The 14,420-nt window shown below is 37.1% G+C and overlaps 1 protein-coding gene across 8 annotated transcripts in view; it reads left to right on the forward strand.

Annotated features, from left to right (window-relative positions):
• Nucleotides 1-14,420, forward strand: part of LOC120531189 (poly(rC)-binding protein 3) — a 393,138-nt gene that overhangs the window by 169,952 nt on the left and 208,766 nt on the right. For all 8 annotated transcript variants that reach the window (XR_005634070.1, XM_039756359.1, XM_039756360.1 and 5 more), the window contains exon 3: nt 2,744-2,853. The gene's annotated coding sequence lies outside the window, so the exon portion shown is untranslated. The remainder of the gene's footprint in view (nt 1-2,743; nt 2,854-14,420) is intronic.

Below are 14,420 nucleotides of genomic sequence, written 5' to 3' on the forward strand. Positions count from 1 at the left end.
ATTAGATGTGTGTACATTAGAAACAATATTTATTGTATACAGTACCACACACACTCTGTTGAGCTAAAACATTTACAGTATAGGACAAGCATCCAACTTGTGATGCAAATGAATATGTTACATGAGCGAATGTTAAAATTGAAGAGTAATAGGTTATTAAAGTAAGAGCTATAAAAGCTTCACTAAAAGGACAACAGAAAATTAAAGTTATGCAGAGTTATGCTGCTAGTAGAGACACCTAATTTGGGAACTCCATAACAGCTGCCTAGGCTGAATATGCCATACAATCCTGTCAAGCAATGTCAGATTTAATATGCAAAAGGAAGGAAAGGTTAGTGGAAATATAAGTGCATTTTTGTAGATTGCTGCATGTGAAAAGACTAAATTCTCATAACAGAGAAATGCAGCTATTGACAACAAGCCCCTCAATGTTTCCAAATCTTCTAAGTCTATATCTCTGATTTTTAACTGCTCTGAAGAATGAAATGCATTTTTGTATAAACGAGCTTGACTGTCTGGATTGCTCATTATTTTTATTTAGTTAAAGCTACATTTATATGCCAGTTGTTTTCATTTGGTTGTCTATTTAGTGCATAAGCCAATTCACTGTAAAGAGTGTTGTATTGCTTTTGTATTAAAACATCATTCTGCACTAATTTTTTGTTTTTAATGAATGATTTCCATAAAAGCATAAATAAGGTTGATGTAAGATAAATATTCTAAAAATGCATGTAACATGTTCTTCAAATAAACATGCTTTTAACTGCCAGTTTGCCATTTCCACAGATTAGTTTTACATTTTCTTAAAATAGATGGATGGATAGTATGAAAGTGGTGTCTGATTGGCATTTTAAAAGTGTCACAGGGTGGGAGGAAGTCCCACAGTAGGTTCCTAAAAGAGGCCAAAATCTACACTGCAAAGATAAGATTGTCTTTGAATGCCCAGGTAAAAAGATATGGGATGCTAAGAGGAAGGAACCCATAATCTTTATTGCATAAATGGAAACATGAAGTTTCCTTCTCAGAACACAGTGCTGTCAGAAAGTTAAAATGTAGTATCTGACCATTAGGGTACTGTGTATGGTCTCGTATAAGAAGTAGGAGCATGCTTTCCTTTTCAAAGTGTGGTTGAAGAGTACTGGCAGAAGTATCCCTCCAGCCAATTAAAGTGGCAAGCACATGATCCCTAATCTGATTGGAGTGGTACTGCGTAGCCCATATAAATCAAGCAATGAAGAAGCTGCCTTGTAGAGTTTAAGGTGAAATGATACTATGAACAGGGGTGGCTGAACGCACCCATAGAAGACATGGACGCTCCTCTAAAACCCCCTCTTAAACGCTGGTGCAATGGTAATAAATACAGTTTACCTCCTCTTTGCTCCATTACTTGCTGGACTGGTGCTGCTGCTCTGTCGCGTGATATACTTCTCGTGCAGTGCTTTGCATGTTTAAAAGCCTGAACAGCACCTGTCCGTTTTGGCTCTTTGCTTTGTCTCTCTCTCTCTCTCCTCCTCCAGATATCCTCTGCTCCTGTTGGGGGTCCCACTCCTGACACGCACCCCATGATGAAGATGTTTTTGCATTCTTTTAATTGAGAGACAGAACTGTCACCTCTGTTTTAACATGGTGTTCATTTTACTTTTGAAAGAGACATATGTTCGTTTAAAGTGTTTGAATAAAGTTCCTGTCTCTACAATCTCTTGTGTTTCTGTGCAAATCCACTATGGGAGTTTTAGGCTGGATTTCCAGTAGAAAATGTAAACTGTTGTTGAACTTTGAGAGTCTTTGGGATGAAGTGACCTGTTGGAGAGGACTTAGTCAGATTACAGCTTGGGTCTAAAATTATTAGAAGAGGGAAACTTTCACACATGAGAACAGAATCATTATAGAGAAGAAGATAAAGAGATGGAAGGTAAGAAAGAGCATGTCTGATGATACTTGGTAGGTGAGCATGTAGGCAAGCCACCTGCACATTAGGCTGAGGGTTCAAGACTCAGGCATTGAAGCCCTTAATGGTGGCAACTTTTTAGGTTTATTTTTACTTTTTACCTTCTTCTTTGTTTATCACTCATTTCTCTATGGTATTTTAAGTATAGTCATACTTTTCGATACATTTGAACTCCTTATTTATATTTGGTGCCCACTTTTACAGTGGTGACAATAATAATTCACTATTAAGGCAAGTTCTTAGCAGTACTTCCTCACGCTTCCAAGGACCTTGGTTCATTTCTAAGCCTAGCCTATATTATGGTATGTGGAATTTGCACATTTTCACAAAGTTACAGTGATTTTCTTAAGTTTTACACTTAGGAGTGCTAAACTGAGCTGACGTGCAGATGCCTTTTCATGCATTGAAGTCCCATATGCTGCTGTTACTTCCCTGTATGTCCCCAAAGAATAGTGCGCCCGGAAACTAAATGTGTAGGTATAATAAAGTAAAAAGATACTTTGGGCTTAAAAGACCTCAACAGTAGCTGCTGGAACAGTTGTTTGATGTCTTAATACAAATATATTACCCAGCTGATGGCAAGTGTAAATAGTTCAGGAAAGCACACTTCCTTTAACAGCATAATACCCTATACAACAGATCTGCTTATCATACAAATAAGAACTTTAGTGCTTATTATGTTTATATCTAGTGAATTAAACTTTTAGTTTCTAGGTTTAAGTTTACTTTATTTTAACATTTTGCATTATAATTTGGTCAAGTGAAATTAACTGTTCTCTCAATTTGTCATTGCAGGTGGTAATTGACAGCTACACAAGAATTTCACAACTCTGCAAGAAGGGTGACAACAAAAGGTCACATGACCAGGAAAAGAAAACCCAAGAAGTCATTGGACTCACTCATTGGTTCGCAAAAATACTTATTATATTTCCTTTCAGATGTAACTGGTGAACTCCTAGCAGACTTAACTGGTTAACATTTTGGTCTCTGTGAATTTAATTTTTGCGGAATTTTTGAAACTATGATATAAGACTATGTTGCATACTACCCTGTCTGTTGACCCACTGGCAGTCAGAGAATAGCCTTCACTTGACAGAAGTATACTTTGTTTGTTGAACAACTGCAAATAAGTAGTGTAGCAGCTTTAGAACAGAAGGTCTTCACTGAAGCTAGCTTCAGGCAGTAGGGGAGCCTCCTTGGTTGTATTCTTTAATTGGTGCAGTACAATTTTAAATATTTTACATAATCGTAATAATTTTGATATTTTATAACAATGTATCTGCTATCAAAATGTACACTAATCTGAAGAAAACAGACGTGATTCCATTACAATAATTCTTCTTGCAGAAAGTATAGATTCTAGTATTTATTATACTGGACAAGAACTACTTCAAATGCAAAAAAAAAAAAATCAGCTGAGTGCTGATAGCACATTAATTTCACATTACAAGCTACTCCAAACATAACACTCTCATAATTTAGTATTATTATGTAGCATGCCTTGATACACAATATAATTTGCTCCCATAATTCTAACTCCCCTTTTGTTTTAAGTTCAGACTTTCAACTGTTTCTCTAGCAATGAAACACACTGACGCACAGAATTATATTGCATTCTTCTACTGTAAAGCATTAAAAACAGTGACAGAACAGTACTGTCAGGATAAGCACTGGAGGAAGTGTCATACAGTAAAAACATTATCAGGTTGATGCACTGTATGTTTCCCTTTTTTTTCCTCCTTGTCTGCTTCTTTTGTATAAAAATCAAACTATGAAAGTGTATGCAAATTAGAGTGCCCTCCATAACTTTTGGGACAAAGACACATTTTTCCTTGATTTTATCCCTCTGCTCCATAGTTTATAATTACAAATCAAAAACTCAGACGTGATTAAAGTGCACAGTGATGACTTAAATTTAAGGTTATTTGCATACATTTCAGTTGCACCATGTAGAAATTGCAACACTTTTTGTACATGGTCCCCTATTTTAGGGCACCATAATATTTGAGACATAACAATGGTACATATATTAAAGCAGTCATATTTAGGACTTTGTTGCTTATCCCTTGCATGCCATGACTACTTGAAATCTTCGATTCATACACATTATCAGGGGCCTCATGTATAACACCTTGCGTAGAATTCACAGTAAAACATGGCAGACAGACAAAAATAGAAATGTGTGTGCACACAAAAACATTCAGGTGCGTAAAACTGTGTGAGCAAAGTTCTATGTGCTTTAACCTTTATAAATCCCAATCAATGTGAGTTGTAATGCTCATGCACGCACCTACAGCCTCACCCTAACTTCTCCCAGTATTTTTGCCTATTTGAATTTACTAAATCAATATAAATAACCCTTTTCATTCAGTGTTTTGTTAAAAGACAATGGCAAAAGCACATGCAAAAAAAGAACTTCAGCAATTGCTAGCTGGAGGTCTTGCTCAATGATGTGGAGGCAACGAAAAATGTACTATTTGGTGGCTTAAGCAGTGGTATAAGTACCAAAAGGAAAATGATGCAGTGGCACAAGTTGGACGAGGCAAGTTCAGAAAGTTGCATGATGCCGAATTAAAAAAAGAAATGGTCAGATATCGAAGTCAATGTGAATAGGCGAGTCACAGTCCACCATCAGAGAGTCATACAGAAGCTTATTAGGACAACAGAGGAGAAAATTAAAATAGAGACACTAAAGACAAAAAATATCTGTCCAGATTAAGGTTGAAATGCTGACTTTAATCTCAAAAATTCCAATTTAATCTCATAGTTTATTTTGTCATTAAAGTACAGTAGAACATTGTAAACTTCATCTTAAAATTGATCTTTAATTTTCTACAGTTTCTCAAACCCATCTTAACTAATGTAGTACATTAAATGCTTCATATTTTATGTGTTCCCCATCCCAGTCTTTAATCGCTACATGCTTCTTAAACAGGCTTTCTCTTATGCCGACAGGCACGCGCAGGCAGTGATTACCACACAGAATACATTATGTTCATGATACAGCAGCTCTCAGAACATTTTATAACACTAAGATGTATACTTGAAATCATTTTCATGATGAAATACATTAAAGCATGTATTAAACATGTGGTAGCATGGTGGCACAGCAGTAGTGGTGCTCCTTTGCAGTAAGGGGATCATGTACTGGATGTTTCCTGCCTGGAGCTTATAGGTTTTCCTAGGGGTCTGACACTGCTAGTGTATGTTTGTGCTCATATTCATCTTGTGATGAGCTGGCGCCTTGTCCAGAGGTTGTTCTTCCTTACGCATGATTCTTGCTGGGACAGAAACGACCCTGGATGTCATAATTAAATGTGTATAATGAAGATTTTTCAATGTTCCTTAAAATTTCTAAACACTCAGTGTTCTAAGGTCTATAGCTAGTTTTACTATCACAAAGATATTTATTATGTGGTTATTGGTTATGTAGGTTAAGAAAATGAAAGGACAGGAACTTGGGTTTGGTATGTTTGATAAAGACAGCATGTCTGCAGTAAAGAAATCCCGCTCAGAAGAACATTAATTGAATTCTGTGTTAGTGTCCCTGACCACCAGCTCATTAACCAAACATTTACACAGTATTTCAAAGAAACCAGTAGGATACTCATTCGTATATCTAGCCTCTTGGAGCCTCGTCACAACTACCATCAATATTCTCTGCATTGAACATACAGCTGCTTTTACAATCATTTTTTAGAGATATTGTGGCAAGGTGTCCTGGGAATTTAATGGATATTCTTCTGGATGGTCTTTATTTATTATAGCAGTACTACTTCCATCCCCCAATTCTTGTCCTACTGTTTTCTCTCTCATAACCAATCGGCACACAATAACTGTCTGTAATGAATGTAAAACCAGCTGTAAGCCAATTTTGAAAAAGTTCTAAGGAACATTGAAAAATCTTCGTTATACATGTTTGATTATTCCATCCATCCAGGCTGGTGCCAATCCCAGCAAGCATTGAGCATGATGCAGGAGCAATCCCTGGATGGGCACCAGCTGATTGTAGGGTGAATATGAGCACACAAATACACTAGTAGCGTCAATCTAGCATCCCACAATTCCCTAACCTGCCCACCTTTGGAAGGAAATAAAAGCATGTGGAGGAAAGCCACCAGGAAAACATACAAACTCCAGGCAGAGAACACCTGGGATTTGACACCATTACTGCGAGGCAGCAACGCTTCTGCCACGCCACCATGCCCCTACATGTTTATTAATAGTACACATTATTTAAATTAATATAACAATTTGTTTGTAAAATGTGATATACATACTGATACAAATATAAAAAAGGAAAACCACGTAGAAACAGGAGCACTGCTTTGACTGGGTACCACCTGTTTACAAAACCAAGCAGAAATGTGCATACACATAGCCCGAGGCTGCCGTGAAAATGTGTGTGGTTTTATGCCAAGTTTAGTTTTTATACATCTTGATGTGAGCGTGTAAATGAGTGTATGCAACATTTTTGTGTCTATGCACCATTTATACATGAGGCCCCAAGTCCTGAGTATCTTCTCTGTTGATGTTCTGCCATACCTGTAATGTAGCCATCTTCAGCTCCTACTTCTCTTGGTGACTTGTCCCCTTCTCTTCAGCAAGGCATGCTCAATTAAATTTAAATTGGGTGCCTGGCTTGGCCATTCAAGGATGAAGCACCGTCCAATGAGATTGGAGGCATTTACTGAAACTTGAGCAGGTAAGCTGTTTCTATACACCTCAGAATTCATTATGCAGCTGCCATCAGTAGTTCCATCATCAATGACGATACGTGTGTCAGTACTTGTGGCAGCCATATATGCCCAAGCCATAACTCCCCCAACCACCATGTTTAACAGATGAAGAGGTCTGCTTTGGATCTTGGGTAGTTTAATTTCTTTGCTCTTGCCATCACTTTTACACAGGTTCATCTTTGTCTCTTCTGTTCACAAGACCCTTGTCCAGAATTCTGCAGTCTGCAAGTACTTTTTAACAAACTGTAATCTGGCCATCCTGCTTTTGTGGCTAAGATTGTGGCCTCTGTATTTCTGTTCATGAAGTATTCTGCAGATAGTAGTCTCTGACACATACATTGTCCTTCTGAAGACTTTCTGATTTGTTGGACAGGCGCTTGGTGCTTTTTTCTTTACCATAGTAAGGATTCTTCTGTCATCAGCAGTGGAGATCTTCCTTGGCCTAACAGTCCCTTTACAATGACTGAGCTCACCAGTGCATTATTTCTTCTTAATGATATTCCAGACAGTTGATTTAGGTAATCCGAAGGTTTTACCAATGTATCTAATGTTTTCATTCTTGCTTTTCAGCTTCATAATTGCTTATTTGACTTTCATTGGCATAGCTCTTATTTTAATGTTGAATAATGGCAACATAAACTCCAAAAGTAGTCTGTAAGTAGAAGCAAGCCTAGGCATCTTATCACTGCGATGAAACACACCTGAGTAATCACAAACACATGTGTCGCCAATTATCCCAACTATTATTATTATTATTATTATGGTGCCCTGAAATGGGGCAACCGTGTATAAAATGTGTTGTAATTTCTACATGGTGTGACTGAAATGTATGCAAATACCATTAAAATAAAGTCTGCAATGTGCAGTTTAGTCACTGTTGAATTGTTTAATTTGTGATTTTAAACTGTGGAGCAGAGGCGTAAATCAAGGAAAAATGTGTTTTGTCCCAAAAATTATGGAGGACACTGTATATATGTATTGCTTCACATTGGAATGGTTGGATGAATGTGGGTTTATCTGTCTTTAAAGCAGTTTATTCCAGGTTGAATACTATCACATTTTTACTAGGGGAGAGTGATGAAAGAGTGTTTTTGCATGTATTGCTTCTCTTATTATTTACATATTTGTTGTTGCTTTTAGTAATCCTATTCTTTAGTCTGACTGTCTTGAAGAAAGGTCTCTTTCAGTATCGTTGTTTTCATTTGACTCCCAAGCACTGGTTGTTTATAGCTTACTTTTGTAGTTTAGAGGGGTGTTGCTCTCTTGATCTGCTAGGCTCTGGGCATAATTATGGTTATATTCACATCTGTCATTTTCGATTTTTGGTGATAGTTTTTTATTGCTAATTTGTTAACATTTTGTTTGTGGGTGTCATGTTTATAACATTATGGTCCATCTTTATCTCTAATGCCCATTGCATTGACACTGTGGGTGACAAAATGCAATAGTAAGAAAAACAAAATAAATGATTAAATGAAATAATAAGAAAAATAGGAAAATGATTATTATTGGTTATGCCAAGTACTGCTCATATGGGGTCAGATGTAACATTATTTGCATTCATTTTTACAACTCTAAGCCGATCCAAGCCAGGATTCTTCTGGGTACTTGCTGGCAGCTTCATACTCAGGCAAAGGATTTTACCAGTGAGCCTCCAAAGACCCTTGCAATGTGACCAGTTGACAGTCCTCAAGCAGCCAGGAGATTAGTTGGGGTATCTGCTGTACTATCCCCTTTAATTGCAAGGTGTCGAGCCAAAGAAACAGAAACAAGAAAGGGCAGTACTGTGCACTAAAGACCATGTTTAGGTGTACTTAGGCACAAATACTAAACAACAGAGAGCAAAGTCTGTCAGTGGGAGCTCTGTCTGTGTTGCCAGTTGGTTCAAGAATTCTGACTTGAAGGAGCAGAGGCTGCTTGAAAAGGCTATGCATCTTCTCTGGGCTGCCTTTTGGAGCTGCGGATAAAAAAAAAGACCGTATTAGTGACAGTACCCCCTCTTGTCCTAGGGTGGTACAGCCTACCTCAACTGAAGCAGGAAGGTGATCCCCAGGCACCCATGCATGAGAGCAGATACAAATATGGTCCCATCTTTGGGTACCCTCTTTGTACCCAAACATACTTAGCTATGCTCTTCCACATAGAGGAAAAGGTTGCAGATGAGATTAAACTATAGGCACTATTGCAATGAATTTCACTTGTAACAAAACACCATTTGTTTTGCACATTTTTTTGTGAAGCAAAACATTAAGTTTTGCTGTGAATTCAATTTCATGTGAACTGCTTCGATCACCATATCATACAATGGTATGATGGTACAAAATTTGTTCCTCAGGAGTCATAACTCCGATCATAATACTACATAAAAGTGTAGAAAATGGCATACATATTAGAAAGAGTGCTTAGGAGTAATTTGGAGTTGTGGTTGTAGCCATGCTGCTGGCAGCTGTGTCTTTCTTTGCTGGTCACTTAGTCCATGGCATTGTTAAAAGTGATAGCCTCTCATTGCCATAATGAAAGATGGTGGTACTCAATGACTGGCATCCTAGCATTGGATATCTTCTAATCAAATATAGATGAGTAAATGATGGTGGGGGAAAGGATATTAGTTTAGTGTAACAATCATTTGTTTGCATTTTGGGGTGTTGTCCAAATTCAGGTCAACAATTGGTTATATTTTTATGAGCTTTGGTCTGTTTCCTGAAAACTCCTCTGTTTAGACCTTTTGTAAGACTTGTCCACAACAGTGAAAATGTTCTAAATATCAGAACATATGTTCCTATATTGTAGTTCATATCCATTAAATATATAAAGAATCTGTGCTAATTTATTCCTAAATTCAAACAAACTCAAATTGAGAGAAAGAAAGATAAAGCAAGATTCAGGTATTTTATAATTTTTTTTGTCTTAATTTGCTACTGAGTATTTGTTTGAGTGTGTACACTCTTGGTGTGCATGTACAAGGGTGACTGTAAAACTGTGTAAACCAATGGGTGTCCACAGGTCTGCTTTCTGTCTGTTCTCTTAAGTATCACTTTCCACTGGCTGCTGCTATAAATGGGAATAGAACATAGACTTCCTTTTAGTCCTTTAGCCTTTCCCTCTCCCATAACTGCTACCATGTAGTCAGTATTCTTAGCTAGACTATCCCTGAGTTATCCTGTAATTTTCTAGAACATATATAAAGTCTTTTTGGAGTGATACTGGAGCAACATACAAACTTACATGCATCCATACTGCCTATTCAACTTTTTTATGTGAGTGTAGCTGTATTTAGCGGCTTTGACCTAGTGTTATTTCATAGGTCCTTGTGTGCTGGATGGGTTGTGATGCTGGTGTAATGATGAAAGATTACTTTTATGATTCTACTATTATTCCGGATCCATCCATTTAAATTTTTTTCCAGTTATTCCTTGGTGGATGTGTTAGTATGTTTAGGGTCACTGTCATGTTGCAAGGCCCACTTTACAAAGTTAAGTTTTAATTTCCTAACAGATGGTCTCTCATTATGCTCGATGACCCTCTGGTACAATGAAGAATTTATATTGGATTCTGTAATGGTGAGGTGCCCAGGCCCTGATGCTGCAAAGCAGACTTACAACTTATTTCCATCACCATTCTTTACAGTTGCTATCAGGGTCTTCTGGGCAAATGTTTTCTTTGGTTTTTGACAAACATGTCTTCTTTCTTTCTGGACAGCAATGTTTTTTTCCTGACTTACCTCCCACATAGATCCTATTTCTGATAATGGAGCCATACAGTTTAACGTCAACAGTGACAAGAGCTACCTGTAGCTCCCATCATGTAATTCTGTTTTTTAGCGATGTCTTTCAATATCTGCTCTGAGACTGAACTTGCTAGGGTGTTCTGCCCTGAACAAATTGACAGTTCTTTGAAAGGGTCTCTGATTGTAGATGGACTTCTGAACAGTGGAATGGTCAATTTTTCTAATAGTCTGGCGATGTTTTTAAGTCCCTTGCAAACACACATAGGCATCTATGAACTTTTTTCTGAAGGCTTTGGAGAACTCGTTTAATCTAGGCATGGTGATAACACACTCTTCAAAACAAAGAGCAAACCAAACTATATGTCTGAGGTTCAAATAGGCAGGTTCAGATGATGGTCTAATCATTTGCACCTGACCTGAGGAACCTGATTTTAATTTTAGGTATCTGCAGTAGTAATAAATGTAGGGGGCACTTACTATTTCAATATGTGAAATTTGCATACATGTTTATTTACATTATATTATGGACTACAAAATGCACATATTCATGATGTTTCTATATTTTGTCATCTTTATTTAAAGATATTTAAATGAAGATCAAATCTTGATATGTCCACATATGCTAAATAAACCATACATTGCATGGGCTGTACTTACGTTTTCACATGACTGTTTGTTGTAAAGGGCACCAGCCCAGTACAGGGAACTGCTGTAATGCCTCGACACAAACTAGCAAAAAGAATGCAAGGGTTTTAAAAAAAGAGCAAAAGCAGATCAGGACCTTGACCAGTCTGCCTAAAAACAGTCCTTTCCCTAGACAGCCTGACTACAAACTCAACAGACAGGCTTCAAGGTCTGATAACAAATGGGGCACAGGCTTGTAACAGTTTAGATGTCTCAGACATACAAAAATACCTTCCAAGGAAGAGAAAACCATAAATAATCTGACTTAAATGGCAAGGCCATGAAGAATCTTTATAAATAAAGACCGTATTAAAAATTATTAGAAACAAAGAAAAGGCAAAAATAAGAAAAAGGGGGTGCCTAAAAGGCAACCCATAGCAAACTAGTGTAATCCTTGAACCTGAAATCCAAAAACAGAAGCAAAAGTCCAGAAACCAAAATGAATACAATACAATACAATACTCTAATCATAGATTTGCACGCTGCTGGGCCCATCTCCATAAACTCAATATTAAAGCAAAGGGTGGTCCCACAGAAAGGACATCATGGTGGCTCTGCTTCTTGGCGTTTCACTCATAAAACACAAAGGACATATTCAGACAACTTAAATACACTATACATAAATACTAAATCATTAATAAATATGGCAATACTAATAAAAATTAAAAAATACCAAAAGCTACATGACAAATAATAATTCAAAAACAAAAAAGGTTAATATATTTAACTCATAGTATAAATCCTGGCAGAAACCTAGCAGGCCAAACATAACTCAAAGGGCCAATGTATAGTCTTTAGTCAACCAAACTTACATGTACTTGTGATCTGTAAGAAAAACTTGAGTCATTTACCCAAACGAATAAGCAAACTCCGCAAGGAAAATTACCGGGGTAAAATTGCTGAGAATAAAAAATCTGTTTTCCCGTCCTGGAAGTGGGAACAGCTCATCAATGATGTATTCCATTGATATTAGGACAGGAGATCCATACAGTGCATCTAAAAATTATTTACACCCTTTTTTACACATTTTGTTATATTGCAGCCTTGTAATAAACTTGCTTAAATTATTTTTTCTCTCATCAAGCAACATTCAATTTCCCAGAATGACAAATTGAAAACAGGATTTTAGAAAATTTTGCAAAGTTATAAAAATAAAAAAAACTGAAATATCACATTGACACAAATATTCAGTCACTTTGTTACAATACTTGAAATATGACAGAGAGGCATCTCTATCTGCTGATCATTATTGAAATGTTTCTATATCTTGTTTGGTGTCCACCTTGGTGAGTTCATTTGATTGTACATAATTAGGGAAGGCTGCCACCAGGTCCTACAGTTGACATTGTCTATCAGAACAAAAACCAACCTATCAGGTGCAAAGAATTTCACCCAGAACTTGGAGACAAGATTTTGTTGAAGTGAAGCACAGATCTGGGGAAGGCTACAAAAAAAATCCTGCAGCATTGATGGTTTCCAAGAGCACTGTAGCCTCCATAATTCATAAATGGAATATCTTTGGAACAACCACTAGCCTGAGCAGTTGTGAAAGATGGGTCTTGGTAAGAGAGGAGACCAAGTACCAGATAGTCAGACTGGCTGAACTCCAGAAAACCTGTTTGATGATGAGAGAATCTTCCAAATGAACAACTAACACTGTAACAATTCACTAATCTGGGCTATGTGGCACAGTGGCCATATGACACAAAAGCCCACTTGAAGTTTGCAAAAAGGCACTTAAAGAAATCTCAAACTATGAGAAACAAGATATGCTTCACAGGACTGGGCTGAAGATTCACCTTCCAACGGGAAAATAACAGCACAGGAGTAGCTTAGGATCAACTCTGTGAATGTTCCTGAGTGGCCCAGCCAGAGCCCAGACTTCAACCCATTTGAAAATCTCTGGGAGACCCTAAAATAGCTGTCCAGTGATGGACTCCATCCAACCTGACAAAGCTTGAGCACATCTGCTAAGAATAATAGAAGAAAATCCCCAAATCCAGGTGTATGAAACTTGTCATGTTATGCCCAAGAAGACTATGGGCTATAATCACTGACAAGGATTCTTCAACAAATTGCTGAGCAAAGGGTTTAAATTAAGACTGTCAAACGATTAAAACTTTCAGTCACAATAAATCACAAGAGCTTACTTGATAAAACTTGATTCATCACATGTTTAACTAAGGTAGTTTAGCAATGTCCAGTTTTCTCCTGTGAATGTGATTGCTGTACAACTTTTTAGCTGCTTAAACTGCAAAGACTTGTACCTTTCATATAAATCCTTGATACATTACACAACAGTGACATGTGAAGGAAAGTGTAAGAATTGTCAGACCCCAAAGAATGACTTGTCTCAGTCCTGTATCTTAAACTAAATTTAGAGTTCAGCATTTTGATATGATGAATTTTGCAAAAAATACTAGCAGTTAATACTTTAAATTTTGTTTTATTCCTGGACTACAATTATTGGATTGTAGTCTGCCACAGATATTGCTGCCTAACTTTAGACTTTTTAACTGTGGCATCATTCATGTTTTGCTTATAAATGATAAGCCAAGGACACTGTGCTTCTGTGATATTTCAGTTTGCCAGCACTAAGTTTACAACTCCCAACAGTTTTGTCCTTTGACCCATCTGGGATAGTTTTAAACTAAAAGCTAATACATACGTTTTGTCTTTCACAGCCATCATTAATGCAATTGCTTAAATCAGGGGTTCCCAAACTTTAAGGCAAGACGTCTCAAAATGTTGTACCATCTGGTCGGGGCATTCACTAATATACATCCAACGTGATGAAGCAGGGCTGATCTTGGATATCAGTTACTGCTAGCAGTAATCGCACTGCATGATTTTGTCTGATAGTCAACCTGTTAATCAAAGTAAAGGCTTAAATACAGTAGACTATTGAAACATACAGAATATGGTTAAATTTCACATGACATTTGTAGAATAGGAGTTTTCAGCCTTTTTACTTGGCATACCATCTCCAGGAATTGGAATATATTGAAGTATCTCAAGTTTATTTATTAATTGTTAAGTACTGAACTGTTACTAGACACAATTCCCACCCCATCCCTAATTTTGCTTCTTAGGATTTTAAAACAGTACATACAGTAAGATTCAAGTTAATACAGTAAGATTTTGTGTGGTTTTTAATGTGTAAGTTTTTCTTATTCACATCAAATACTTCATTTTTTAATGTAATAACAATTAAATTAGCTGCACAGTTTGACATCCGTGGCAGAGCGACGGGCGCTGAGCAGGCTCCAGTCAATCATGGAGAATCCACTGCATCCACTAAACAGTATCATCTCCAGACAGA

Source organism: Polypterus senegalus, chromosome 6 (assembly GCF_016835505.1).
Source record: "Polypterus senegalus isolate Bchr_013 chromosome 6, ASM1683550v1, whole genome shotgun sequence".
Classification (NCBI taxonomy): Eukaryota; Metazoa; Chordata; class Cladistia; order Polypteriformes; family Polypteridae; genus Polypterus; species Polypterus senegalus.